Genomic DNA, 27,478 nt, shown 5'->3' on the forward strand with positions numbered 1-27,478 from the left:
AGAAGTCACCTCGCCATATAATAATCAAAACATCAAACCTACAGAGCAAAGAGAAAATATTAAGAGCAGCTAAAGAAAAAGGCCAAGTAACATACAAAGGCAGACCTATCCGAATTACACCTGACTTCTCAATGGAAACGATGAAAGCCAGAAGATCCTGGTCAGATGTCCTACAAACGCTAAGGGAACAAGGATGCCAGCCCAGACTACTATATCCAGCAAAGCTCTCAATTACCATAGATGGAGAAAACAAAATATTCCATGACAAAGCCAGATTTAAACAATACGTATCCATGAATCCAGCTCTACAGAAAATGCTAGAAGGAAAACCTAGAGCCAAGGAAGATAACTACATTCACAAAGACACAGGCAATATAGAATCATACTTTACAAAACACTAAAAGAAAAAGGGAGGAGAAACTACACAAAATAACATCACTAACAATAAATCAAGCGCAAACAAGGATCACCAATCAATGGTCATTAATATCCCTCAATGTCAATGGCCTCAACTTACCTATAAAAAGACACAGACTAGCAGAATGGATACGAAGACAGAACCCTTCCTTCTGCTGCATACAAGAAACACATCTCAACACCAAAGACAGACGTTATCTCAGAGTAAAGGGCTGGGAAAAGATCTTCCAATCAAACGGCCCCAAGAAACAAGCGGGCGTAGCAATCCTAATATCTAACAAATTAGACTTCAAATTAAAATCAATCAAAAGAGATGAAGAAGGGCACTTCATATTCATCAAAGGAAAAATACATCAAGACGAAGTCTCGATTTTAAATATCTACGCCCCAAATACAAAGGCACCTACATTCGTGAAAGAAACATTACTAAAGCTCAAAATGCACATAAAATCTCACACACTAATAGTAGGAGACTTCAACACTCCGCTCTCACCGCTAGATAGGACCTCCAGACAGAAACTTAACAAAGAAACAAAAGAATTAATAGAAGTTATGACCCAACTGGGTTTAACAGACATCTATAGAACATTCCACCCAAATACAAAGGGATATACCTTCTTCTCGGCACCACATGGAACCTTCTCTAAAATTGACCACATAATAGGAAACATAGCAAATCTCCACAGATACAAAAAAATTGGAATAACCCCCTGCATCTTATCAGACCACCATGCATTAACATTAGAATTCAACAATAACACAAATCGCAGAAACCCTACAAACTCATGGAGATTGAACAATGCACAATTGCACCATCCCTGGGTAAAGGAACAAATAAAAAAAGAAATTAAAGACTTCCTCGATTTCAATGAGAATGAAGACACAACATACACAAACTTATGGGACACTTTGAAAGCAGTGCTGAGAGGAAAGTTTATAGCACTAAGTGCCCACATGAAAAAACTGGAGAACAGTCATACTAGAGAATTAATAGCACAGCTGAATGTTCTAGAACAAAAAGAAGCAAACTCCCCCAGGAGGAGCAGACGCCAGGAAATAATCAAATTGAGGGCTGAAATCAATCAAGTAGAAACCAGGAAAACATTGAGAAGAATCAATGAAACAAAGAGTTGGTTCTTTGAGAAAATCAACAAAATAGACAAACCTCTGTCCAAACTAACCAAAAGACAGAGAGAGAACATGCTAATTAACAAAATCAGGGATGAGAAAGGGGACATAACAACGGACTCTGAGGAAATCAAGAGAATCATCAGGGCATACTTTGAAAATCTGTACTCCACAAAATTTGAAAATTTAAAGGAAATGGACAATTTCCTGGATAGATATCACTTGCCAAAACTAAATCAAGAACAGATAAATAATCTAAACAGACCTATAACCCCTAATGAAATAGAAGCAGTCATCAAAAGTCTCCCAAACAAAAAAAGCCCAGGCCCAGATGGCTTCAGTGCAGAATTCTACCAGAAATTCAAAGAAGAGCTCATTCCAATACTCGTCAAAGTATTCCACACTATAGAAGCAGGAGGCTCACTGCCAAACTCTTTCTACGAGGCTACAATTACCTTGATACCCAAGCCACACAAAGACACAACTAAGAAAGAGAACTATAGACCAATTTCCCTCATGAACATTGATGCAAAAATACTCAATAAAATACTTGCAAACCGGATTCAAGAACACATCAGAAAAATCATCCACCATGATCAAGTAGGCTTCATTCCAGGAATGCAGGGATGGTTCAACATTAGAAAATCTATCAATGTAATCCACCATATTAACAATCTGCGAAAGAAAAACCACATGATTATCTCACTAGATGCTGAAAAAGCCTTTGACAAAATCCAGCACCCCTTCATGATAAAGGTCCTAGAGAGATCAGGGATAACAGGAACGTACCTGAACATAATAAAAGCAATATACAGTAAACCAACAGCTAACATCAAACTAAATGGAGAGAAACTCAAAGCAATTCCTCTAAAATCAGGAACAAGACAAGGCTGTCCACTCTCTCCATATCTCTTCAATATTGTACTTGAAGTTCTAGCTACAGCAATAAGACAACAAAAGGAGATAAAGGGGATACAAATAGGAAAAGAAGAAGTCAAGCTTTCATTATTTGCAGATGATATGATAGTTTACATATGTGACCCAAAAAACTCCGCAAGGTTACTCCTAGAGCTGATAAACAGCTTCAGCAAAGTGGCAGGATACAAGGTAAACTCAAAAAAATCAGTGGCCCTATTATATACAGATGATGAAGTGACTGAGAAAGAAATCAGAGAAACATCACCTTTTACAATAGCCAAAAACAGCATCAAATATCTGGGGATAATGTTAACCAAGGAAGTGAAAGACCTGTATATCAAAAACTTTGTGTCTTTGAAGAAAGAAATCAAAGAAGATACCAGAAAATGGAAAGATCTCCCATGCTCTTGGATTGGTAGGATCAACATAATAAAAATGGCAATCTTGCCAAAAGCAGTCTATAGATTCAATGCAATCCCTATCAAAATTCCATCACAATTCTTCAAGGACCTGGAAAGATCATTAATCAACTTTATATGGAAAAACAAAAGGCCCAGGATAGCCAAAACATCCCTATACAATAAAGGAACTTCAGGAGGCATCACCATACCTGATTTCAAGCTCTATTATAGAGCTATAGTCCTGAAAACAGCTTGGTATTGGCACAAAAATAGGCAGGTAGACCAATGGAACCGAATCGAAAGCCCTAATTTTAACCCACACACCTATGAACACCTGATTTTTGACAAAGAAGCTAAAACTGTACAGTGGAAAAAGAAAGCATCTTCAACAAATGGTGCTGGCATAACTGGGTAAGGGTATGCAGAAGACTGCAGATAGATCCATGTTTATCGCCTTGTACAAAACTTAAGTCCAAATGGATCAAAGATCTCAACATACATCCAGCCACACTGAAACTTTTAGAAGAGAAAGTGGGAGATACTCTTCAACGAGTTGGTACAGGAGACCACTTCCTAAACATAACACCAGTGGCACAGGCACTGAGATCAACAATTAACAAATGGGACCTTCTGAAACTAAAAAGCTTTTGTAAGGCAAAGGACACAATCAAAAAGACAAAAAGGCAGGCCACAGAATGGGAAAAGATATTCACTAACCCTACATCTGACAGAGGGCTAATCTCCAAAATTTACAAAGAACTCAAGAAACAAGTCTCCAAAACACCAAAGGATCCACTTGAAAGGTGGGGCACAGAGCTAAATAGAGAATTCTCAGTAGAGGAGGCTAAAATGGCCAAGAGACACTTAAGAAAGTGCTCAACATCCTTAGCCATCAGGGAAATGCAAATCAAAACAACTCTGAGATACCATCTTACTCCTGTCAGAATGGCTAGAATCAAAAACACCGAAGACAATTTATGCTGGAGAGGATGTGGAGAGAGAGGATCACTCCTCCATTGCTGGTGGGAATGCCGACTCATACAGCCTCTTTGGAAATCAGTATGGAGATTCCTCAGGAAAATGGGAATTAATCTACCACTAGACCCAGCAATTCCACTCTTAGGCATTTATCCAAATGAGGCAGGTTCATACAACAAGGGCATCTGCTCCACTATGTTCATAGCAGCATTGTTTGTAATAGCCAGAACCTGGAAGCAACCTAGATGCCCCTCAACTGAAGAGTGGATAGAGAAAATGTGGTACATTTACACAATGGAGTATTACTCAGCAGAAAAAAACAATGGAATCTTGAAATTCGCAGGGAAATGGATAGCACTGGAAGAAACCATCCTGAGTGAGGTAACCCAGTCGCAAAAAGACAAACATGGTATGTACTCACTCATATATGGATTTTAAATATGGATCAGGATAGTGCCAGTCTGCACTTCCACAGATAGAGAGTCTGGGAAACAGGAAAGAACCTAAAAGATATGCATATATGCATAGTACCCAAGAGAAGAGGATGGAGACAAGATCCTCTGAATGGATGGGGAACAGGGCGAGGGGGGGTAGTGGGACCTGGGAAGAGTAGAGGGGGTAAAGAGGAAGGGAGTTGGTCATGGGGGAACAGGAAGTTGAGGGGGTGGGGGTAAAATAGGGGGAAGAGGGAATCATAGGATCGAAGACAGATCAGGCACCAGAGTGACCTCGAGTGATCTAAAGGTATAACATCAATTGGCAAGCTAAGCAATAGTGGAAGGACCACCTCGAATGCCCATTCCTGATAATGAACTTGATGTCTATAACTATCCGGGAGCCTTCATCCTGGGACTGATGGAAGCAGAGGCAAACACACAACTAAGCACTGAACTGAACCCAAGGAACCCAGTGACAGAGAGAGAGGAGTGATGAGCAAATTGGCAAGGAATGGGCTGGCAAAACCAGCAGAGACGGCTGATCTGAACAGGGGAGTGCTCTTGGACCCCAGACCGACAGTGGGGAGGCCAGAATGGGACTGATCTGGACCCCCCAAATGTGAGTGTCAGTGAGAAGGCCTGGGCAACCTATGGGGCTCTGAGCTGTGGATCAGTGTCTATCCCTGGTATACAATCTGTCTTCATGTGCCTATGGCACAAAGAGAGATGCTCTCTCAGCCTGGACTCTTAGGGGAGTGCCTTGACCCTACCAAGAGTGAAATGATAGACTCTAGACATCCCCTATGTGGAGGGATTTGGCAATAGGGTGGGAGGGAGGGTGGAAGGGGAGTGCGGGAGGAGGGGAGAGAGAGGGAACTGGGATTGACATGTGAAACAAGCTATTTAAAATTAAAATAAAAAAAAAAAGCCAAAAAAAAAAAAAAAAAAAAAAAAAAAGAAAATAAGTGTAATGCATATAAACAATAAGCCAAAGCCAAAGACTTAAAACATTTGAACTTTTTAGCCTCTCAACTCAGAGACTTCATCAGTCATGGCTATGGACCGTTGGGAGGCAGATTTATAAAGTGAAAGAAGCAGGCCATGCTTCCTGAGGATTTGATGGTGAGGAACTAGACCAGCCACAGATAAATCTCCCTATGGTGATGGCAAGCACTCATTCACTATGGAGTTGCTGGGCCCCATACATACTGCTGCTCACTTCATCAATGAGATTCACAATTCCCCACCCCCCTGCTTCAATGTTTGCTCTTACATTGGGTTAAGGGGGGTTGTCTCACAAGCAAGGCCAGTTTAATTTAAATCAGCTGTTCCTTTTGACATCATACTAGAACCACCTGGGAAGGTTTGTGGGGGGTTTCTGTGTTTTTTTAAATCTTGGTCTGGTATAGTATTTGCCTAGCATGTATGAAGTCCTAGGTTTCATTCCCAATAGCATACAAGAAATGTTCTGCCATGATAGACTCAGACTGAACCAGAACAAACCCTTCCTTCCCAATAGCATACAAGAAATGTTCTGCCATGATAGAATCAGACTGAACCAGAACAAACCCTTCCTTAAGCTGCTTTTGTTGTTTTTTGGTGTGTGTGTGTGTGTGCATGTGTGTTGTCACAGCAATGAGGACAGTAACTAATACGAAGACCAAGCTTGTATGCAGTTCAGGCATGAAGAAGGAACATAACAAGAAATATAGATATTGCCGGACAGTGGTGGTACACGCATGCCTTTAATCCAGCACTCAGGAGGCAGAGGCAGGCGGATCTCTGTGAGTTCCAGACCAGCCTGATCTACAGCGTGAGTTCCAGGACAGCCTCCAAAACCACACAGAAACCCTGTCTTGAACCCGCCCACACACACAAAGAAATATACATATCAGCTAAGAGTGGTATTTGGTTCTAGACAATCAGTTCATTCCCTAGCTAGACCTTCAGCCGGAGGGAGAAAGCAGATCCTCCTCCTGGCAAAATCCAGGTAAATGCTGAACAAGCAAACCTTGCCTGAGAGCCCATTTCGAATTTGGTCACAGAGTACACAAAAACAACCCTTACTCTCAAACTATTCTCCATCGGCCTAGCAGGTGAGGGAACCAATTACTTCCAGGAAGTCATGAAAGGTGTTGTGCCAGAGACACCTGGCTATTCCAGAGACAGAAACAGACTGGTGGGATGAAGTGGGGCAAAAGAGACAAAAATGAGCATCACTTTCTGAGAAAGAAATTGAACTGAAAGCATTGGAGATAGACAGGTAGGAATGAAAGGGAGCTGCCGAGAGCATCAAGGAAGAATGTAGGTGCGTGTGTAAATCCTAGAAGCTAGAGAACACAACATGGCCAAAATATCAGGAGATGAGCTACTAGCACACTCCTCTCCATCACTAGATTCTGGAGCACTAAAGAGGGGAAGCAAGGCAACAACACCTCTGTCACCAGTCTGCCAGCGATTCCTAAGCACCTTAGTACGAATGCTTAGTCATAAATCCTACTTTCTGTTGAAGCCGTGGCTTTATATGAGCTGCAGTGGTTTAGGAATCAGGCTGAGAGCCTCAAAGTAGAGAAAGGTTCAAGCATGCAAAACAGAAGCAAGAGTAGACCTAATAAAAGCAGAATATTATACTATTAATATATGAGGGATTCAGATGAACCAAACCATCATTTGGAAAACTAGGATCAGTGTGCCAACTCCAGCTTTTTGCTGTCTGTGTAAATAAAGTTTTATTGTGTCATCATGGCCATACTCATTCCTTTGCATATTCTCTGTAGCTGTATTTGTACTAAAACAGAGTTCAGAGTTGTACTTGGTTGTTGTTGTTTTTGAGAAAGGGTTTCTCTGTTTAGCCCTGGAACTCACAGGTCCGAAAAAGGGAAGGTGATTTAAAGCATGCTAAAGACTTTTTTGTATCAGGGATGAACCATTTTAAACGTTGTATATTTCCATAACATACTGCTAATACTTCAGTTTTTTGTTTTTTTTTTTTTTTTGGTTTTTCGAGACAGGGTTTCTCTGTATTGTTTTGGAGGCTGTCCTGGAATCAGCTCTGTAGACCAGGCTGGCCTCGAACTCACTGAGATCCACCTGCCTCTGCCTCCCGAGTGCTGGGATTAAAGGCGTGCGCCACCAACACCCGGCTAATACTTCAGTTTAACATACGCTATAAATACAATATTTGAGAAGCAGAGGCAGGAGGATGGTGTGTTAGGCCAGCCTGAGATTTAGAGCATTCTTTTCTCTCAAAACAATCAAACAAATGCTATATTGTATTTAATCTGGAGAATATCAGAGATTATTTAAGCACACTGTATTTTCAACATTTTACAACAACCAAAACATTCATGCCGGGCGGTGGTGGTGCATGCCTTTAATCCCGGCACTTGGGAGGCAGAGACAAGTGGACCTCTGAGAGTTCGAGACCAGCCTGGTCTACAGACTGAGTTCCAGGACATCCAGGGCTGTTACACAGAGAAACCCTGTCTCAGAAAAGGAAACTCTATAATGAATATTCCACAGAATATATTTGAAGCCGAATTTGATCAAGTGAGAGTTATATTTGAATTTGTGAGAGATTATCATATAACCCCTCAGAAAGATGTTTGTATATGACTCCATCTTCTGATGACTGCTATTGGCCCACACAATAACCAACACAAAATTTCATTAAACTTTAAAAGTTAGGAAATGTCACATGAGTTAATTCTTATTCTAAAATAACAAAAATAGGAATGTCCTTTTAACTGTCCCAACTCCCTCTAGGGAAATGCATTCCCACCTTGTTCTTTTGTCATTTTAATCAGTTACTTGCTACTTAGACACCTGGGTACCAATCATGTGGCTGTAAGTAGGTTTTCTAGTTCACTCACTGTTATCGTCTGAATTGGAGTCATTCTCTCTTCTTTCTCTAGACTTAGTTGAACGTGACATCCTCTCTTTGGGAGCTGTGAGAAAACAGAGAACTCTCTTGAAAAGCGGTTTTAAGAAAATCCTCAAATTTGGGTAGACTAATTATACTCTCACCTTAATTGCCTTCCATTCCTTTGACTTTTGAAGCCCAGGTCCCCCTACAATACTATTCATATATTTAATTTTCCTCTCCCATTTAAAGCAAATTTGAAGAGTAAAATGTGTTTTATTTTTAATATCTGAAATTGGAATTCCAAGTCTAGCATGTTGTTTTCAATTACAATGCCTAGCCAGGCAGGGTATAGTAAACCTTTAATTCCACCACTCAGGAGGCAGAGGCAGGCAGATCTCTGAATTCAAGGCTAGCTTGGTCTACAGAAAGATTCCCAGCACAGTCGGGGTTATTACACAGAAAAATCCCTATCTCCAATAATAGTAATAATAATTGCAATGCCTTGAGCACCTACTAACTGGAATTTCAAAATAAACTAATTTAAAAATAAAATGGCACCCCTTATATGGATCATCTATATCCACAGGATTGTCATACCTGATAGTCTGTCATTATGTTTCCTTGTGAGGGAGTGAGGGGCAGGATGATAGGAAGATGGAGTGAGCTGAGGTAGGGGAGAGTAAACAAGGAAGGGGAGAGTAGAGTGAGGAATAGGAAGGATGTGGGACCACTGGGGAGGCAGGGAATGAGCAGGGGGAGGGGTGAGAGGGTAAAAAGAAGAGAGGAGAGTTAAAAAGGGGAAGGGATGGGGAGGAGGAGGAGGGAGGTTGAGGGAAAAGGAGGAAGAAAAGAGGGAGGTGAGGGGATGATGGGAGAGGAGAGGAAGAGAGGAAGAATGACAGGAGGGCGAGGGAGGAAGGGAGGAAAGGGAAGAGGAAGGGAGAGTGAGAGGGAGGGGAAAGGACAGGGAGGAGTAGGACCATGCAGAGCAGGGGATGGAGAAGGTGATGCAAAGGATGGTGAAAGATAAAGAGGGTGGGAGAGGGAGGGAGGACATAGGGAGGAGGGAGAGTGAGAGGGAATAGGGAGAAAATGGAGGAGGGAGTGGGAGGAGCATGAGGGAGGAGGCAGAAGGTAAGTAAGGAGGAGAATGGGGAGGGGGATAGGGATGGAAATGACGACTGAGGGTAAGGACCATAAGTGAGGAGAACTGAGGAAGAGTGGGGAAAGGGCAGGGAGGAGGAGAATGGGAGAAAGGTGAGGGAGGAGGGAGACATAGAGGATAAGGAGACAGTGTGGAGGAGGCTAGTAAGTGAAGGAGGGTGAGGGAGGAAGAGTAAGGAGGGAAGGGACAAGGGGAATTGAGGACAAAAGGGAGGAGAGTGAGGAGGACAGGGAGTGAGGGAGAAGGGAAGGGAGGAGGGGAATGGAGAGGAGGATTGATTAGAATGTGTGAGGGGAAGGGGATTGAGGGAGGACGATTGATGGAAGAGTGTGAGGAAGGAGACTGGGAGGAGGGTGAGAAGGAAGAAGATTGATGGAGGGGAAGGGAGGGGTAGGATTAAGGAACTGTGAGGGAGGAAGGGGGTTGAGGAAGCTGGTGAGGGAGGATTGAGGGAAGCAAGAGAAGAGAGGATTGAGGGGGAGGTTAAGGGAGGAGGATGATTGAAGAGGGTGAGGGAGGAAGGGGATTGAGGGAGGAGGGGAATGAGAAAGATGAGGGAGGAGGGTGATCAAGGGAGGAAAGAAAGGGATTGTTGGAGGAGGGGAGTTGGGGAGGAGGGAGATTGAGGAGGGAGTGGTAGGGGGTAGATTGAGGGGTGTGGAAGATGAGGGGGATTGAGGAAGGAGAGGCAGGGAGGAAGAAGATGGGGATGATGGTTAGGGAGGTGAAGATGGGGCAGGGAGGGGTATGGGAATGAGTGAGGGAGGTCGAGGATTGAGTGGGGTAGAGAGGAGGAGGGTGCTGAGGAGGCGTAAGGGAAGGGTAAGGAGAGGAAGGAGGGAAAGGGAGAGAAATGAGGGAGGGAAGGAGGAAGGAAAAGGGAGGGGAATGATAGCGAGTAAGGAGATAAAGGAGTGTTCAGGAAAAGGGAGGGCCTGGGAGAGGGCGGGGCAGGAGCAGAAAGGAGAGTGACTAGATAAGCTGAAATGGAAGGGGAATGTGGAAAGAGAAGAGGAGGAGGAACAGGTCAGCAGGGGTGTAGGTGTGCAGGAGATGAGGTAGAGCGGCAAAGAAAGAGACAAGGGAGGGAAAGGGTTGAGGAAGGGTAGAAGGGTGGGGGCACAAGGGACAATGAGGAGGCTGTAGAAACGGGGTGGGTCAGAATTAAATGGAGGGGAGTGAGGGATTCAGGGGAGGTCCCAGTGTCCTCTTCCTTACTGTTCTGAGTTAGGGTCACTCATTGACTCGGAGCTCACTGATTAGACTACTGACTGGCTAGGAAGTCCTAGGTATCCTCCTGTCTCCACAAGAGTTTGGGGAAGGAAGAGGGCAATACAAACTCAGGCTCTCCCGTTTGGGCTTACCGAGAACTTTCTTGACTGCGCTCTTCCCAGCGCCCCAAGCTTCTTATGACCTCTGGTCCTCCATCCATACCCAGACACTGCTGTAACTGAGGGTCTCTCTGTTCTAGAACCTTAGCTACGAACTTTCTCTCACTTGACGTTCTTAACTGATTCTAAGAAGTTTCACATCACCAATAAGGCTATGACTTCTGACATACCCCTTGTAAACATTTGATAATAACATTTAGTACGACAGTGAGAATAAAAAGTTACCTCACAATCAGGTTCCACTTAGGAGACCCTACATCGGGCCCACCTTCATAGTTTCTAAAGGAAACATTTTCACTCTTTCACAAGGCTTGTTTCACTTACAGTCACTGGAAGATCAACAAAAAATTGTTTTGTTCTATCATTCATGCGAGCTCTCAAACCTTGAGGACCACAGAGACCTTCGCAAAGATGTCCGTTGTAGATGGTATGCCCGAGGGCACTGGCCTTATTTCAAACCCCACCCACCCAGAATTGGTAGACTCTCTGATAACTGACAGCAGAGCTGACCAATCCATACAAGGACACATTTCTGGACAACAAAGGGGTTGGGTGATGTCATAGCCAATCAAATGAAGCCCTGCTTGAACGCTTGAGGTAATCCCAGCATTCACCGTGAAGCTGAAGCAGGAGGCTGTTGAGTTCAAGGCCATCCTAGACTACATTAGCTACATACAGTCCTTGCCTCAAAAGACAAACCAAAACAAAAAAACCAGCAAACATAATAACTCTCAGAACGCTGTAATAATTTGATTCATTCCCAAAGTCTGATTTATACTTGCTCTAACCATACCACCTTTGGGACACCAAGAGGTCACCAAGCTGTTATATGCTTTGGAAAAGTCCCTAAAGTGACAGAAAGATGGACAGTAAGAGGGCAGGTGGGCGCATTACTTCTAGGAGACTAATGGAAATCTTTACTCTCAGCTAGGACCCACCGATACAATGCTAAGCTAGAGGGGACCCGGGATCAGGTTTCTTACAGGGTGGGTCTCCACTGAGAGTTAAGGTTGAAGGAAGACAGACAGTTGGGATTCTCATAGACTTCCACGAAGGGGAGTTAAGGGTTCTTCAACTCATCCACTTGCAGAGCGTGTAAAATTTCCCCTCAGCATTTATCAGCTCTAAAATTCTCTGTGTTGCTAGGTTACTTCTTGCCTGGGCCTTTGTCTACAAAAAGTAGAATTTTCTCAAACTTTTATCTGTGCCTCTAGCATCTCCCATACACTCCTTTCATGCATGAGAATGTGGTACATGGTCTGTTATTGCTTGGATAAGGGAAAGAGATTGCAATAGAATGCTACAATTGTAAGTAGAAATGGTGGTGGCTATATCAGTGTTCGCTCTAATTTAATCTTTTCAGAATGTTTGAAATGCTTCATAATAGATGTTAGAAACCAAAACAAAAGGGAAATTAATGCCTTAACACTGGCCAGCATCAGACTTGACCCCTCAAACTTGGACCAGAATTAAGAACAAAAAAATAAATCTCTTACCTCCAAAGCCACAGAGAAACCCTGTTCTTGAAAAACCAAAAAAATAAAAATAATAAAAATCAATCTCTTTTCCTTATAACTTAAAAAAGGGGACGGGAGCCAGTTGGTATTGGTGCATGCCTTTAATCCCAGCACTTGGGAGGCAGAGGCAGGTGGATCTCTCTGAGTTCAAGGTCAGCCTGGTCTACAATGTTAATTCCAGGACAACCAGGTCTGCTACACAAAGAAACCGTGTCTGGAAAAACAACAACAACAACAAAAAAAATGAAGGTATTTTATAATGTGCACGCACACACACACACACACACACACACACACACACACACACACGGGAAAGCCATGAGATTCTGATGACCTCTAGTCTAACTTGTAACTTGCATTTGTTGGGATTGTTTTGCCCAGTGCCAGAAATCCAATTTGAACAAGCCTAAGAAGAAAATGAAGTTTGATTGATTTATATATCCATATAAAGGGCATTTATATATCCATTTGAAGGGCAAACTTCAGCTACAACTAGATCCAGGAACTCAAGTACTATCTTGATTCACACTCCATCTCTTCATCTCTCATCTCAGCTTCTCTCTATAGGACTTTATTCTCCAAGAGTGTTTGCTTTAGTTTTTGAGACAGGGTTTCTCTGTGTAGCCCTGGCTGTACAGGAATTAGCACTGTAGGCCAGGCTGGCCTCAAACTCACAGAGGTTTGGCTGTGTCTAATCCTGAGTGCTGGGGTTGAAAGCGTGTGCCACCAAGAGTCTTTTTTGGTAGACACAACAGGGTTTCTAATGGCCTTACTTTACAGCTTGGAAGCTGAAGAAAAAAGCTAGTGTGATGATGCATGCGGGAATGTGGGAAGCAGATACAGGAGGATCTACAGTTCAAGGTCAGCCTTGACTATACAGCTGAACTACACAACACCCTGTCCCAATACAAAGAAAAGAAATTCAAACCCATGATCCAAGGGCTTCTTTGAAGGGGGATGTCCTTCTGTATGCTGTGTATATATGTTTCTCTTATTGGTTGATGAATAAAACTATTTTGACCAATAGACAGGCAGGATTTAGCAAGGAGGGGAATCCCACCAGGGATAGTGAAAGGTAGTAGGGAGAGTCAGGGGGATGCCATGTAGCTGCTGAGAAAGCAAGAGACCAGGGCATCACTGGTAAGCCAAGACTATGTAGAGATACACATATGAATAGAAATGGGTTAATAATTAATAAAGAGCTAGTCAGCAAGAAGCCTGAGCAATCAGACACACACCGTTTATAATCAATATAAGCCTATTTGTGTTTATTTGGGACTAAATGGCTGTGGGACTGGGCAGGACAGAAACTTCCTTCCACACTTCTCTGATCAAAAAATGCAAAGTCGCATCTCTAACCTGGGTCTCATCTCTACCTCTTGACATTGCTACAGGGACATTGCTACTAGCAGCATTTAATTCTGTGGCTAGTTCATCTTGGGGTAGCTTTTTTGCTGTGAGGTGTATGGTAAGGAAATTGCCTGTCTGAGCAGAATTTCCTAGGAAGCTGGCAAGAGGAAATGGTAGACAGATCTAAACAACAGATGCCCACTCTGTAGAGTCTGGCCTTAATAGCAAGGGAGGTGTGCAGTCTCACTGCAACTTAATATGCCATGTATGGTTGATATCCGTGGGAAGCCTGCCATTTTTCTGTAGAAAAACTGAGGAGTGGATGGGGGGGCAGAAGGGAGGAGTTGGGGAGGGACTGGGAGGAGAGGATGAAGGGGAAAACTGTGGTTGGGATGTAAAAAAAATTAATTGCATTTCTTAGATATCGAATGCATATAATCATATCACTTCAAATAAGTACATTTTTCTTCTTCATTCTTCTAGTTAGTATTGTTGCTGTTTATTTAAGACAGGATAGTTTTATGTAGCTCTGGCTGTCCTGGAACTCTATTTGTAGACTAGGATGATCTCAAATGCACAGAGATTTGCTTGCCTCTGCCTCCTGAGTGTTGGCATTAAAGGTGTGCACTACCATGCTTAGCTTTTTCATTCCTTTAAATGGGTATAGTTGATTTCATTTTATTTTCTTAGTGCATTTCAGGGTCTTCAAGACACAGTAGTGCATATTTATCTGTGTCACATCTACCTGTGTCACTCTTTTTTTTTTGGTGTTTTTGAGACAGGTTTGTCTGTATTGTTTTGGAGGTTGTCCTGGAACTCACTCTGTAGACCAGGCTGGCCTCGAACTCACAGAGATCAGCCTGCCTCTGCCTCCCGAGTGCTGGAGTTAAAGGCGTGCACCACCAATGCCTGGCTTCTGTGTCACTCTTCCTGGAATTTAAGGGAAGCAACTTTTTCTTCCTGCCTGCCTTTTCCTGAAAGGGTTTTCCTATGTAGCTCAGGCTCTCCAAGAACTTGTGATATTTCTGCCTCAGCCTCCCAACTAGAATTATTGGCATGCCCCACCACTTGTAATTAGGGGAAAAATTTTGGTTATAATACTTGTTGATGTTTTTCCCCCGACAACAACAACATTCATCCCTTTCAAATCACCTGTCAACCCTGATGACCTTTTGACTCTCTTTGTACTCTTCAGTTTAATACTTTGGTTTTTTTTTTGTTTGTTTGTTTTTTGTTTTTTGTTTTTTGTTTTTCAAGACGGTTTCTCTGTATTGTTTTGGAGGCTGTCCTGGAACTCACTGTGTAGACCAGGCTGGCCTTGAACTCACAGAGATCCACCTGCCTCTGCCTTCCGTGTGTAGGGACTAAAGGTGTGCACCACCAAGACCTGGAGGTCAGTTTACCACTCTTGATGGTTAAGAAATTCCTTTTGGACTGGAGATATGGCTCAGTGGTTAGGAGCACTGACTGTTCTTCTAGAGGACCAAGGTTCAATTCCCAGCACCCACATGGCAACTCACAACTGTCTGTAACTCCTGTTCTAGACCTCACACAGACATACATGCAGGCAAAACACCAATGTACATAAAACACAATTTATTTATTTGTTTATTTATTTATTTATTTTGTTTTTCGAGACAGGGTTCCTTTGTGACTTTAGAGGCTGTCCTGGAACTAGCTCTTGTAGACCAGGCTGGCCTCGAACTCACAGAGATTCACCTACCTCTACCTCCTGAGTGCTCAGATTAAAGGCATGCGTCCGGCCTACAATTTATTTAAAAAAAAAAGAAATACCTCTCTGTTCCCATCGTACCCAAAGTATTATTTGTTTTACTTAAGATTTAAACTGGAGTTATGACTCAATATTACAACAATTGCCTGGTGTGCACAAGGGCATGAATTGATCCCTATCACACATAATGCAAAATGTAACAGAATAGTGAGCTATAAAAACCACATCTGAAACCATAAGGGTTCCCTATAGTGGATCATGCTTGTTATTCTAATACTTGGGAGTGATGATAACACTGGTTCATTGCCATGAGTTTGCAGCCAGGCCAGGCTACATAGTGCAACCTTGTCTCAGAAAACAAATTAATAAGCATAAATACATCGAAAATGGGAAAACTGGAACATAGTCACTACCTTCTTTGAAACCAGGAAACAACTCTTCTATTAAAGCACCATTTATAAAGTTAGATGACTTAGCCAGGCAGTGGTGGTACAAGCCTTTAGTCCTAGCACTCGGGAGGCAGAGACAGGCAGATCTCTGTGAGTTCAAGGCTGGCTTGGCCTACAGAGCCAGTTCAGGGACAGTTAGACCTGTTACACAGAGAAACCCTGTCTTGAAAAACCAAAATCCAAAACACAACGAAGTCAGGTGATTTAATGAGCTTAGCTAGCACCAGTAAAGCATTCATTATATGCCATAGGCTACCCTGAGTGCTTTATGTATGTCATCCTAACAAAAGAAGTTTATTACTTATAGAGACCGAGCTAGAGACATTTGAATGCTCATCATACAGCTGGTTTTGTTTGTGAAAATTAATTGAACAGTACACTTTTGATTTGTTCATTTCTGCATGCTATTATTCAAAACTTTTAAACTAAAATAGACTAAAAACAAGTAAGTGAAAATTGGAGAAGGGCTTATAAGGTTCCATCTTTCTCTGAGTAGCCATTGGCCCTTAATGGTTGCTGGAAGAGATATTTTTCAGTGGTGTAAGCCATCTGTAAGCTGCTTATGCTCCCATGAATAACCTATCACCCATGCCCTTGTAAGCAACCCTAATTAAACTCATTAGGTCTGGGCCAAACAAAAAGGCCTGAGGCTGAGCACAGTGGCGCACACGTTTAATGCTAGCACTCAGGAGGCAGAGGCAGAGGCAGGCAGATCTCTGTTAGTTCCAGGACAGCCAGGGCTACACAGAGAAACTGTGTCTCTCAAATCTGAGCCTAAACAAACAAAAAAGACATGAAAGTACAAGAGGGCATGGTTGGTTGGAAAGAGGAAGGAGAGCAGTGGGAATGGGAAAGGAAGAAGAGAAGAGAAGGAGTGAGTACATTCAGAGTACATTATATATTCGTGTATGAAAATGTCATAGTAGAATCTATTCATGGTTTGCATCAATCACTTTTATTCTTGTACTAAAACACCGGGAATAAGCGTACCTTATGAAAGAAAGGTTTTGATTTTGGCTTATGGTTGCAGAAGGAGAGTCCATAATGTCTGTGAAGGCATGACAGCAGGTGACTGGAGGAAGAAGCTGGATGTTCAGACTTTCAACTGCAAACACAAAGCAGAGAAAGTGAACTGGAAGTGGGGTGAGGCTACAAGCTCTCAGAGTCTCTCCCCAGTGACATATTTCCTCTAGCAAGGCTGTTTCTCCTAAGAGGTTCCACGACTTCTCCAAACAGCACCATCAACAGGGAACCAAGTGCTCAAATGAAAATACCTGAGTATTGAGGAACATTATTTTAAGGTGTGTTACATTTGTTTATGCTGTGGAACATTTGTTTTAATGATGCGAAGATGTGTTGCTTTCTTTTATGCTGCATTTGTTTAACTCTGTCAACCTATGTTACTTTGCCTGTCAAAACCACCCGATCGGTCTAATAAAGAGCTGAGCAGCTGACAGCTGGACAGAAGAAAGACAGGTGGGCCTGGCAGGCAGAGAGAACAAATAGAAGGAGAAATCTGGGGAAAAGATCAAGGAGTGAGAAAAGGGGCCAGTCACCCAGCCACATAGCCAGCCATGGAGTAAGATAGTAAGAAAATGAAAAAGTTCGGAGGCAAACGGTAAATGGGATAATTTAAGTTAAGAAAAGCTGACTATAAACAAGCCAAGCTAAGGCCGGGCATTTATAAGTAATAATAAGACTCCATGCGATTTATTTGGGAGGTGGGTGGTGGGCCCCCAAAACAACAAAGAGTTTTAAAAAAACAACTACACCTGAGTCTGTGGTGGATATTTCTCATTCTAAACACCAAATAAATATTATTGATTTATGCTAGTAAAAATCAGTGAAAATTAAATATGACAAGTATAGATGTGGAAACAAATAGGGGTAATAGAGACTGTTGCATTGAAAAGAGGCGAAAATCTGTCATGGAGTCACATTCCTTTAATCCCACCAGTGAGAAAACAAAGACACGTGGAACACTGAGGGTTCCAGGCCAGCCCGGACCACATAGTGAGATGCTGTCAGGAAGGAAGGAAAAGAAGGAAGGAAAAAGAGGGAAAAGAAGAATGTCTGGGATTTTACTTCTCATATACAGTCTCCATAATATAAACAAGCAAATTTATGATGTCCCAGCTATAAAAATTAAACCATCCTTCTTTGGGCTGAGGATAATGCTCGGTTTGTAGAATGTTTGCCTAGCAGGCACAATGTCCTGGGTTTGATCCCAATACAACACAATCTTGGTCATGTGGCATATGCTTGTAATCCCAACAATTGGGAGATAGTGAGGAGAATAAAAAGTTCAAGATCATCATTGGTTACATAGTGAGCGTGAGGCCAGTCTGGGCTACATGAGATCTTGTCTCAAAAATAAATTAATATGGGGCTGGTGAGTGGGCAAGCAGTTAAGAGCACTTGTGGCATCAGGCAGTAGTGGCTCCGACCTTTAATCCCAGCGCTTGGGAGGCAGAGGTAGGCGGATCTCTGTGAGTTCAAGGCCAGCCTGGTCTACAGCGTGAGTTCCAGGACAGGTTTCAATGCTATATATACAAAGATACCTTGTCTCGAAAAGCCAACATAAAAAAAGAACACTTGTGTCACTTGGAGTAGAGCTAGGTTTGGTTCCTAGCACCTACATGACAAATAGCAAACCAACATAATTCCAACTGTGGGAGATTTGACACCCTCTTCTAACTTTCATGGGTACTTCATGCATGTGGAACACACACATGTGGGCAAACACACTCACATACATAAAAAGTTACAGATGTTAAAACAGGACGTGAAGGGCTGGAGAGATGGCTCAGAGTTTAAGAGCACAGACTGTTCTTCCAGAGGTCCTGAGTTCAATTCCCAGCAACCACATGGTGGCTCACAACCATCCATAATGAGATCTGGTGCCCTCTTCTGGCCTGCAGACATAAGTGGAGGCAGAATGTTATATTCATAATAAATAAATAAATCTTTTAAAAAAAGTTTTAAAAAACAGGACATGAAGTTGGAGGTTGGGGAGGTGTGGTGGACCTGGGAGGAGTTGGGTGTCAGGGTTGGGGATGAATATGATCAAAGTACATTGTATGAAATTATCAAAGAATTAAAAAGCATCTTGCCATCTTTCTGTACAACAAAGACCATTCCCTGGACATCAGGTCAACCTTTTAGGGCCTTCTACTAAATATAAACAGTTCAAGGACAGTTCCAGTGAGAAAGCCAGATTCTAAAGCAGCTAACCAGAAAAGGAGAGCATGGAGAAAACAGACACAGTGCAGGAACAAAACCTGTAAACACAGTCACTATCCTAATTAGCATATGCATAGAAATAAGAGGAAATGCTGTGTTCATAAAGTGTGAAGCACCTCCGGAAAGACAAAATAGTGTGAAATTTCAGAATAATAGAATTATAACAGACCTTAACAATCTTCTAAAGGAGGGGAGCGGAGTAAAAGCTTTCATACCAAAGATCACAATAAGATCATTGAACTTATCAAACAATCAGTAAAGATGAAAGACAATGGATCCATGTCTCAAAATTCATAGTGACTGTAATTTCCAACATAGAATTATGCATTTAACCAATATATATCAATTGAGTTTTAGGTTGAATAAACACATTTTCTCTAACACTGATTCTTAGGAAGCAACGAGAGGACATACTCCACTAAACTTAGAGACTGAAACAAGAAAGAGGAAGATATGAGATCCAGGAAGCAGAAAATCTGACTCAGTATATTCAAGCAGGAGGACAGGGCTCTAGGGGAAAAGGACAGTAAAGATTTATTTAAGTGTACAAAAGGTGATAGTGAGCCAGACGTGGTAGCACACACCTTTAGTTCCAGCACTCCAGAGACAGAGACAGGTTGATCTCTCTGAGTTTCAGTCCAGCAGCCTGGGCTACATAGGAAGTTCCAGGCCAGCCTGGGTTACAGGATGAGACTGTTTCAATGATAGAGGAGAAAGAGGGGGGTTGTTAGCAGTCCAGAAATATCAATACCATTGATAAAAGAGAAGGAAGAGCCCAGTCTAAAACCTGCGAGGAGCAAGTAGCTGACCCAAGTCATCAATCTCAGTATTAGGGAGACAGAGGCAGGTGGATCTGTATGACTTCAAGGCCAACCTGGTTTACATGTAGGTTTCCAGGACATCCCGAGTTGCACAGTTAGATTCTGTTTCAAAAAAAAACCAAATAAATAAATACAAACTTGCAAGATGAAATTGCTTCAGCAAATTTAGAGAAAATAAAAATCTCAGAATAAATGAGCACAAAAAGCAAGGGATGCCCACGGATAATTAAATAATTTTATTCACTTAGCCCAAAATGGGGCATCTATACTCTCCTCCAAGGCTCAGGGAATGTCTCAGGATAGAGAAACAATTTAAGAACCAGAAAGAGGAAAGGCTGGGCACTGTGATTCTCTGTCTTCTGCCCAGGACATGGCCACCACACTCTAGAATTCCCAGCAGATGTGATTACCTGAATAAGACCTGCCTAAGATTGGGCCTGTCAACCTTCCTTCCGGGGGTAGGGAGCTCACAAAGTCCCACACCTTTCTACGGATTTATGGACAGTTAACAGTTGCCTGGGGTAGGGACTCACTAGGCCCAATCTGCCCTGAGGCTGTATAGGCAGTTAATGGTTGCTGGAGAATGGGGAGATCATTTTTTCAGTGGCTTTAGCCACTGATGAGTGGATCATGTTCCTGTAAAGAACATGCTCATTGTTTTGTAAGTAACCTTCATTAAACTCCTCCAGTCACCAAATAAAAACAAAACCCAAACTTGGAAGTAGAGGGACTAGCTGAAACTAGGAAGGGGTTCAGCAGGAGTAGGAGGGGAAAAGGAGAGAGTAGTAGAGGATTATTAAGCTCAAAATACATTACATACCCAAATGAAAATGTCATGAGATCTATTGTTATGCATAATTCATCATGCAAAACAAACATTAAAAACAGAAGGCATTCAGAAAAGAAAGGCCAGTTGGTGACCTCTGTAAGTACCTGACCTGTCCTCCTCCCCTCAAATTATTCTAAAGTTAAAGAAAGGGAAAGTTGCTAGTCTGAGTGTAGTAGCCTAGAAGGACAAAAACAGGCTGGGTGGACAGCTCAGTTGGTAATGTGGTTGCCCTCACACACATGAAGTCTTCAGTTTGAACCTCAGACCTGATATAAAAATGCCTAGTGTAGTGATGCTTGGGCCCGTAATCGCAGTGCAGGAAGAGAAGACATGAAGCAATCTAGTCCAGCCCAATTGGTGAGCTTTCCGGTCAATGAAAGAGCCTGTCTCAAAGGAGGTGGACAACATTTTTGATAATGACATCTGAGGTTGTCCTCTGACTTCCAGACACATAATATGCATACATGTGTACATGTACTCCCCATACAAACATGTGAGCACATGCATAAAAAAGTACCAAAAACACAGAACCATGGTCAGGAATGGTGGTACATGCTTTTACTTCCAGAACTCCAGATTCAGAGGCAAGCCGACCTCTGTGAGTTCAGCATAGGGAGTTTCAGGCTGGCCAGAGCTGCATAGTGAGACATTTTTTGAAAAAAAATATATGCTTAAAAAATATAGAACCTTGAACTGGGCGGTAGTGGTGCATGCCTTTAATCCCAGCACTCGGGAGGCAGAGGCAGGTGGATCTCTGTGAGTTCAAGGTCAGCCTGATCTATAAGAGCTAGTTCCAGTACAGTCTCCAAAGCCACAGAGAAACCCTGTCTCGAAACTCCCCCCCAAAAAATAGAACCTGTAGAATGAGGGGCCTAGCTGGAGTAAGTAGGTCACTGGGAATGATCTTTCTAGGGATTTTGTTCCTGGCTTCTTTCCTGTGGCATTCTCTTTGCTTCTGGATGGTCCTTGTGACGTGAACAGCCACCCCTATTTGCTACTGTCATGGTGAACTAACTAAACTATTTCCCCATTCCTTCTCCATGATGGACTGAACATTCATACAATTGTGACTCTTTAATCCCAGCAGTCAGGCAGAGGCAGGCAGATCTCTGTGAGTTCAAGGCCAGCCTGGTCTACAGCGTGAGGTCTAGGACAGACAGGGCTACACAGGGAAACCCTGTCTCGAAAAGCCAAACCTACAATAACAAAAAGACAAACTAAACAACAAAAAAGATTTGTTAATGTAGAGGGGAGCCCGTGAAGAGGGCCAGAAAAGTGAGGCCAAGTATCTTGCAGAGTTTGAGACCCAGCGTCCCCGGTTCCTGAGGCTTTCACTGTTACCATGCCTGACATGGTCTAAAAGAAGCTACAGGGAGAAATGGACAAATACCAACAGCTGCGAGACTTGAGTAAACCCTTGGGGGTGGGGAGACTTCCAGCCACTGTGGGGAAGAGGCCAGAGTATATCACAGCAGAAATTGAGCAATGTGAATCCCAGCTTTGTGACATTGAGCAACAGTTAGAGCAACAAAGGCAGTGACTTGCTCAGCGGCAGCACAACTTCCAGCAGGTCCAGGCAGTGAAGGCAGGGGGCTCCTGGAAAGGTCTGACCCCATGACAGGGGGAAGGGATGGATACAGTTTCAATGTCTATACTATAGTAGCCAATAAAATGTAAACAAAACGGGGAACACAAAACAAAACAGATATCAATATAATCTGGACCTACACTAAGTATAGGAAAAATGACTCAGTTTTGATGGGAAGAGAAATATATCCTCTACTGCTGGTGTAAAAGAAATGAAGGAAAGGCCCACCTAGACTTTCTGTCTCTTCTCTGCTCACTCACCTAACAGGCGTAGTGGTTAACCAAAGTAGTAGAGGTTAAATTTGGATGGATTTGACAGTTTTACTGAGTCTGTTGAGATATTTTGTAGAACTCACTTTTGTCCAATGTGTTTTCATAGAGAGACAGGGATAATGGTTCCTGGGAGGGGTCTCTGAAAACACCACAGCCAGCGGAGTGTTTCATCATGTAAGGCAAGAAGGAAGTTGGGTTCAACACAACTCAGCCCCTGGTGTTGGTTCAAACTTCGAGAGTCTGATACTGGGTAGTTTATTTCACACATATTTAAGCGCAGCACAATTTAGAAAAAACATTTCCTGCCGGGCGTTGGTGGCACAAGCCTTTAATCCCAGCACTCGGGAGGCAGAGGCAGGTGGATCTCTGTGAGTTCCAGGCCAGCCTGGTCTACAGAGAGAGTTCCAGGACAGCCTCCAAAGCCATAGAGAATCCCTGTCTCGAAAAACCAAAAAACAAAAACCATTTCCTGGTGATAATTAACTCAATCCCATGTGTACAAAGCTTAAGACATGATTATATCAAGGCTCTTGAAATTACAAGTGACATCTTCCATAAAGGTGTGTTCTATAAACTAAGTAAGGAAGTAGGCTCAAGGTAAACAATATTCATAAGGGTCTGGGGGAGAATGGCACTATAAATTGAGATAAATGCAAGAGTCCATGTGTCCTGGCCATACAGATAGCACAAGGGTCATCAGGCTATTAACCACCTCCATCCCCAGCCTTCTGGGCAGAAAACAGGTTATACATCTGTCTTTGAAGAGACAATCCTGTGTGTTTAACATTCTTGGTTTACCTAGTACTTATGTGTAAGCACAAGGACCTCTGTATCTCCTACAAGGTGGTCCGGTCCTATAAGTCTCAACACTTGGGAGAGTTAGACAGTAGTACAGTGACTTTAAAGACAGCCTGGGCTACATTGGGAGATCTGCCCCTTGTCATGTGATAATCTGCAGCACCTTGGCCTTCATCAGATGCATCCTACTGTCCTTGGACCTCTAAGACTGTGAGCCAAAATAAGCTCTGTGAGTTTGAGACCAGCCTGGTCTACAAAGTGAGTTCCAGGACAGCCTCCAAAGCCACAGAGAAACCCTGTCTTAAAGAAACAAAAAAAAAGCCTCTTTTCTTTAAAACTTACCAGTTTGTGACATTATTTTATTTTAGCTACAAACAAATGGACTTCCACTAACACACAATAACAAACCAGTAATGATAAATATATGCAAAATGAATTCTTTTTTTTTTTTGGTTTTTCGAGGCAGGGTTTCTCTGTGGCTTTGGAGGCTGTCCTGGAACTAGCTCTTGTAGACCAGGCTGGCCTCGAACTCACAGAGATCCGCCTGCCTCTGCCTCCCGAGTGCTGGGATTAAAGGCGTGTGCCACCAACGCCTGGCTGAAAAATGAATTCTTATTATGCATAAACTACCATGCCTCAGATATTTGGTTATAATAGCACAAATGGACTAAGACAGATATCAAATCAACTTCATAGACATTCTGTGTGGTCCTCAGATAATACCTTGTGAATCACTGATGTGTGTATGTCTTTGTCTACATACATACATACATGTCATACACATATATTATATATATTTGTATGTATATATTGACAAGAGAAAAGACAGAATATATGGGTACATATGCTGGTTTAGGAGGGTAGGTGGAGTGATACGAGTTTGTGGATAACATTGGACAATGGAAATAGCTAGACAAGTAGGGAAGTAAATGGTCTAGACTAAATTGTCTATCACATAACCACTAGCCACATGTGATTATTAAGCTTGAACTAAAGAGCTGATTTAAAAGAGCCACTTAATGATCTGAAAGTCAACATAAGTAACTGTATGTACTCATACCTCCTGTTTTGGGTGGTACAAATTATAGAATATTGACATTGCTGCAGAGATTTATATTGACTATCACTAGTCTAGTGATATATGATTGCCAGGAAGCATTAGGAGACCACTTAAGATTCAAATTCATGAATTTACAACGAAGCCAGTCCGTATGGTTCTGTTTTTCTCTAGCCACTTTCAGCTACCTGGACCTACGCAAAATGGGTAGATGGCATAGTTTGGGTGTGGCTTAGTTCATTTTCGGTTGCCATAATTGAATACCATAAACTGTGTACTTTATGAATAAAGGAGGTTTTTGTAGCTCATGGTTTAGGGAGTCCAAGAGCAGGTGATGACATGGTAGAGAGCATTACACTATGAGACACAGCGACCCTTGCTAACTTGGGTCTTTCTTTTCTTTTTTTTTTTCGAGACAGGGTTTCTCTGTGTAATAGTCCTAGCTGTCCTGGAACTCACTCTGTAGACCAGGCTAGCCTTGAACTCACTGAGATCCACCTGCCTCTGCCCCCAACCACTAGGTTTAAAGATGTGTGGAGCTGGGCCGGGCGGTGGTGGCGCACACCTTTAATCCCAGCGCTCTGGAGGCAGAGGCAGGCAGATCTCTGAAAGTTCGAGGCTGGCCTGGTCTACGGAGAGAGTTCCAGGACAGCCTCTAAAACGATACAGAGAAACCCTGTCTCGATAAACCAACAAAAAAAGTGTGTGGTAACGCTGTCCAACTTTTTTCTTCTTTTTGTAAAGCCACTAAAATACATCATGAGGGACCAACCCTAAAGACCTCATCTGATCCTTAATATCTTCTAAATGTCTCATATTCAAATACCATTAACATATGTGACAGTGGGGAATGTGTAAATTTCAGTAATGAACAGGGCAAAACCTATTCCCCTGCCCCCACTTCCTGTGGGAGGGAAAACAATTTCAAAGCTGCAGAGAAAACACTGATTTCAGGAAGGATCCCGGCGTCTTTAAGAATAAGATGAAGAGAGCCAGGGAAAGGGAACTGAGAATATAGGCTTTGTTCATGATGGATATAGTGGAAAGATTTAAGTAGTTAGGGAAACATGGAAGATGGGGACAGAGTGGAAGATGTACAGAGCCAAATGGAAATGAGTATGGGTTAGATGTTGGCTAGTTATGGAGTCTGGGGCTTCTTTTTTTTAATTTTAATTTTATTTTTTTTCTTTATAATTTTTTAATTTTATTTTCCAGTTTAAATTTAGATAAGAAACAAGGTTGCTTCACAAGTCAGTTCCAGGTCGCTCTCCCTTTCCCTCCCCTCCTCCCGTGCCTTCCCCTCAACCCCCCCCTTTAATTTTTATTTTTAAATTTAAATTTAAATTAGAAACAAGGTTGCTTCACATGTCAATCCCAGGTCCCTCTCCCTTTCCCTCCCCTCCTCCCACGCCCTCCCACAGAGTCTGGGGCTTCGTGCAGTGACTAACTTAAGTGGCAACAGCTGTTCATTTTCTTTTTTTTAACTTAGTGTACAAAATGATGGATTTCCTTATGACATGTTGGATATGTATAACATGGCACTCATATTCATTCCACATGACTCTCACCTGTTCCCCTTCCTCCCTCCGGCTGGCTCTTTCTCTCCACAAACACTCCCTCCTCCGATTTCACAAAACTGATGTTCTAGCCAGAATGGTTCCTGATGGACGTAAGGTGGATAGTGACAGTGAGGCTATAGGGAGCCAAGAGTGTTTGGGACAACACTCTGACTTTTGCTGTTAAGGGTGAAGATGGGTGGTGAAGTTTGATCGTTGTTCTGCTCTGAGACCATGATTGGAGTGTATGGGTTTCCTCTTGGTTGATGTTAACAGAAGGGAGAAAGTCAGGGAAGTGTGGGGATTGTTATTCTTTGAGAATTTCACGCATATATACAATGCATTAGGATCATGCTTACCTCCCATTCTCACCCCCAAGACCCCCAAGACTCTCCCCAATGTGTTTCCCATCCCAACGTGATGTCCTCTTTCTTTGAAATCTCCCAGAGAATCCAATTAGTGCTGTCTCTCCATGCATGGGTGCTTACTATTTATGTTTACACCCTCGAACCTGGGCTGGTTTCAAACTTGATCAGAGGAGCTTTTAAAAAGAAGAAATATTTAATATTTATACATGCATATAATGAGTGCATTCCTTCCCCACCCCACCCCCAGCTTTCCCCTCTGAACTTCATGTGTGTGACTGTTTTGCCTGTATATATGCATGCGCCTGTTGCCTGCAGAGGTCACAACAAGGCATCAGATCTCCTGCAACTGGAGTTATTGATGGTTGTGAGTCACCATGTGGGGGCTGGAAACTGAATCTAGATCTTCTAAAGAGCAGCAAGTTCTCTTAACTGCTGAGTCATCTCTCCAGTCCCATTCAGTCTCTGAGTCCTGTGTGTGTGTGTGTGTGCATTATTTTCAATTTAACATACACTGAGTCTGTTTAGTTCTGGCTGTATGTACATGGGATGTGGGACCATCTGCTAAAGTCCCTCAGGGACCACATCCCCGAATAAAAATGATTCTTCCTCTCCAAGCAGCTATCTACTGCCAATAACTCCTCAGTTAGAGGTGGGTCTTCATGAGCCTCTCCCCATCTATGCTGGTACTTTAGCCGGGTTGGCCTCATGCAGGTAGTCCTAGTGGGTGTGAGTTCATGTGTGCAAATACACTGTTAGAACAGGCAAATACAGTTTTACTACAGTCATCTGCTCCATTTGGATTTTAAAATCCCCCCCCCACATCCCATCTTCCAAGATGTTCGATGAGGCTTGTGGGGAGCGGGTGTGATATAGTTGTCCCATTTAGAGCTGAGCAGCCCACAGTCCGCACACTGACTGGTTATTGGGCTCTGTGTTATTTGCCATCTATTGCAAAAAGAAGCTTCTCTGAGCAAAGCTTCATGGGCAGCACTTAACACAGAGACTCTTTTTTTAGTCTTAAAAGAAAGTGTCAATTTTTTTTTTGTTTTTTGTGTTTTTTTTTTTTTACGAGACCGGGTTTCTCTGTATTGTTTTGGAGGCTATCGGTCCAGCCCGGCCTCGAGCTCACAGAGATCTGCCAGCCTCTGCCTAGAAAGTATCATTTAAAGGAAGAGATTGGCAACTAAGACTACTCTAT

The 27,478-nt window shown here is 42.7% G+C and overlaps 1 pseudogene; it reads left to right on the top strand.

Moving 5' to 3' along the window:
• The first annotated feature begins 21,983 nt into the window (after positions 1–21,983).
• On the top strand, positions 21,984–22,259 carry LOC110343398 (annotated as a pseudogene).
• The last annotated feature ends 5,219 nt before the right edge of the window (positions 22,260–27,478 follow it).

Source organism: Mesocricetus auratus, unplaced genomic scaffold (assembly GCF_017639785.1).
Source record: "Mesocricetus auratus isolate SY011 unplaced genomic scaffold, BCM_Maur_2.0 Super-Scaffold_100003, whole genome shotgun sequence".
NCBI classification, from domain to species: Eukaryota; Metazoa; Chordata; class Mammalia; order Rodentia; family Cricetidae; genus Mesocricetus; species Mesocricetus auratus.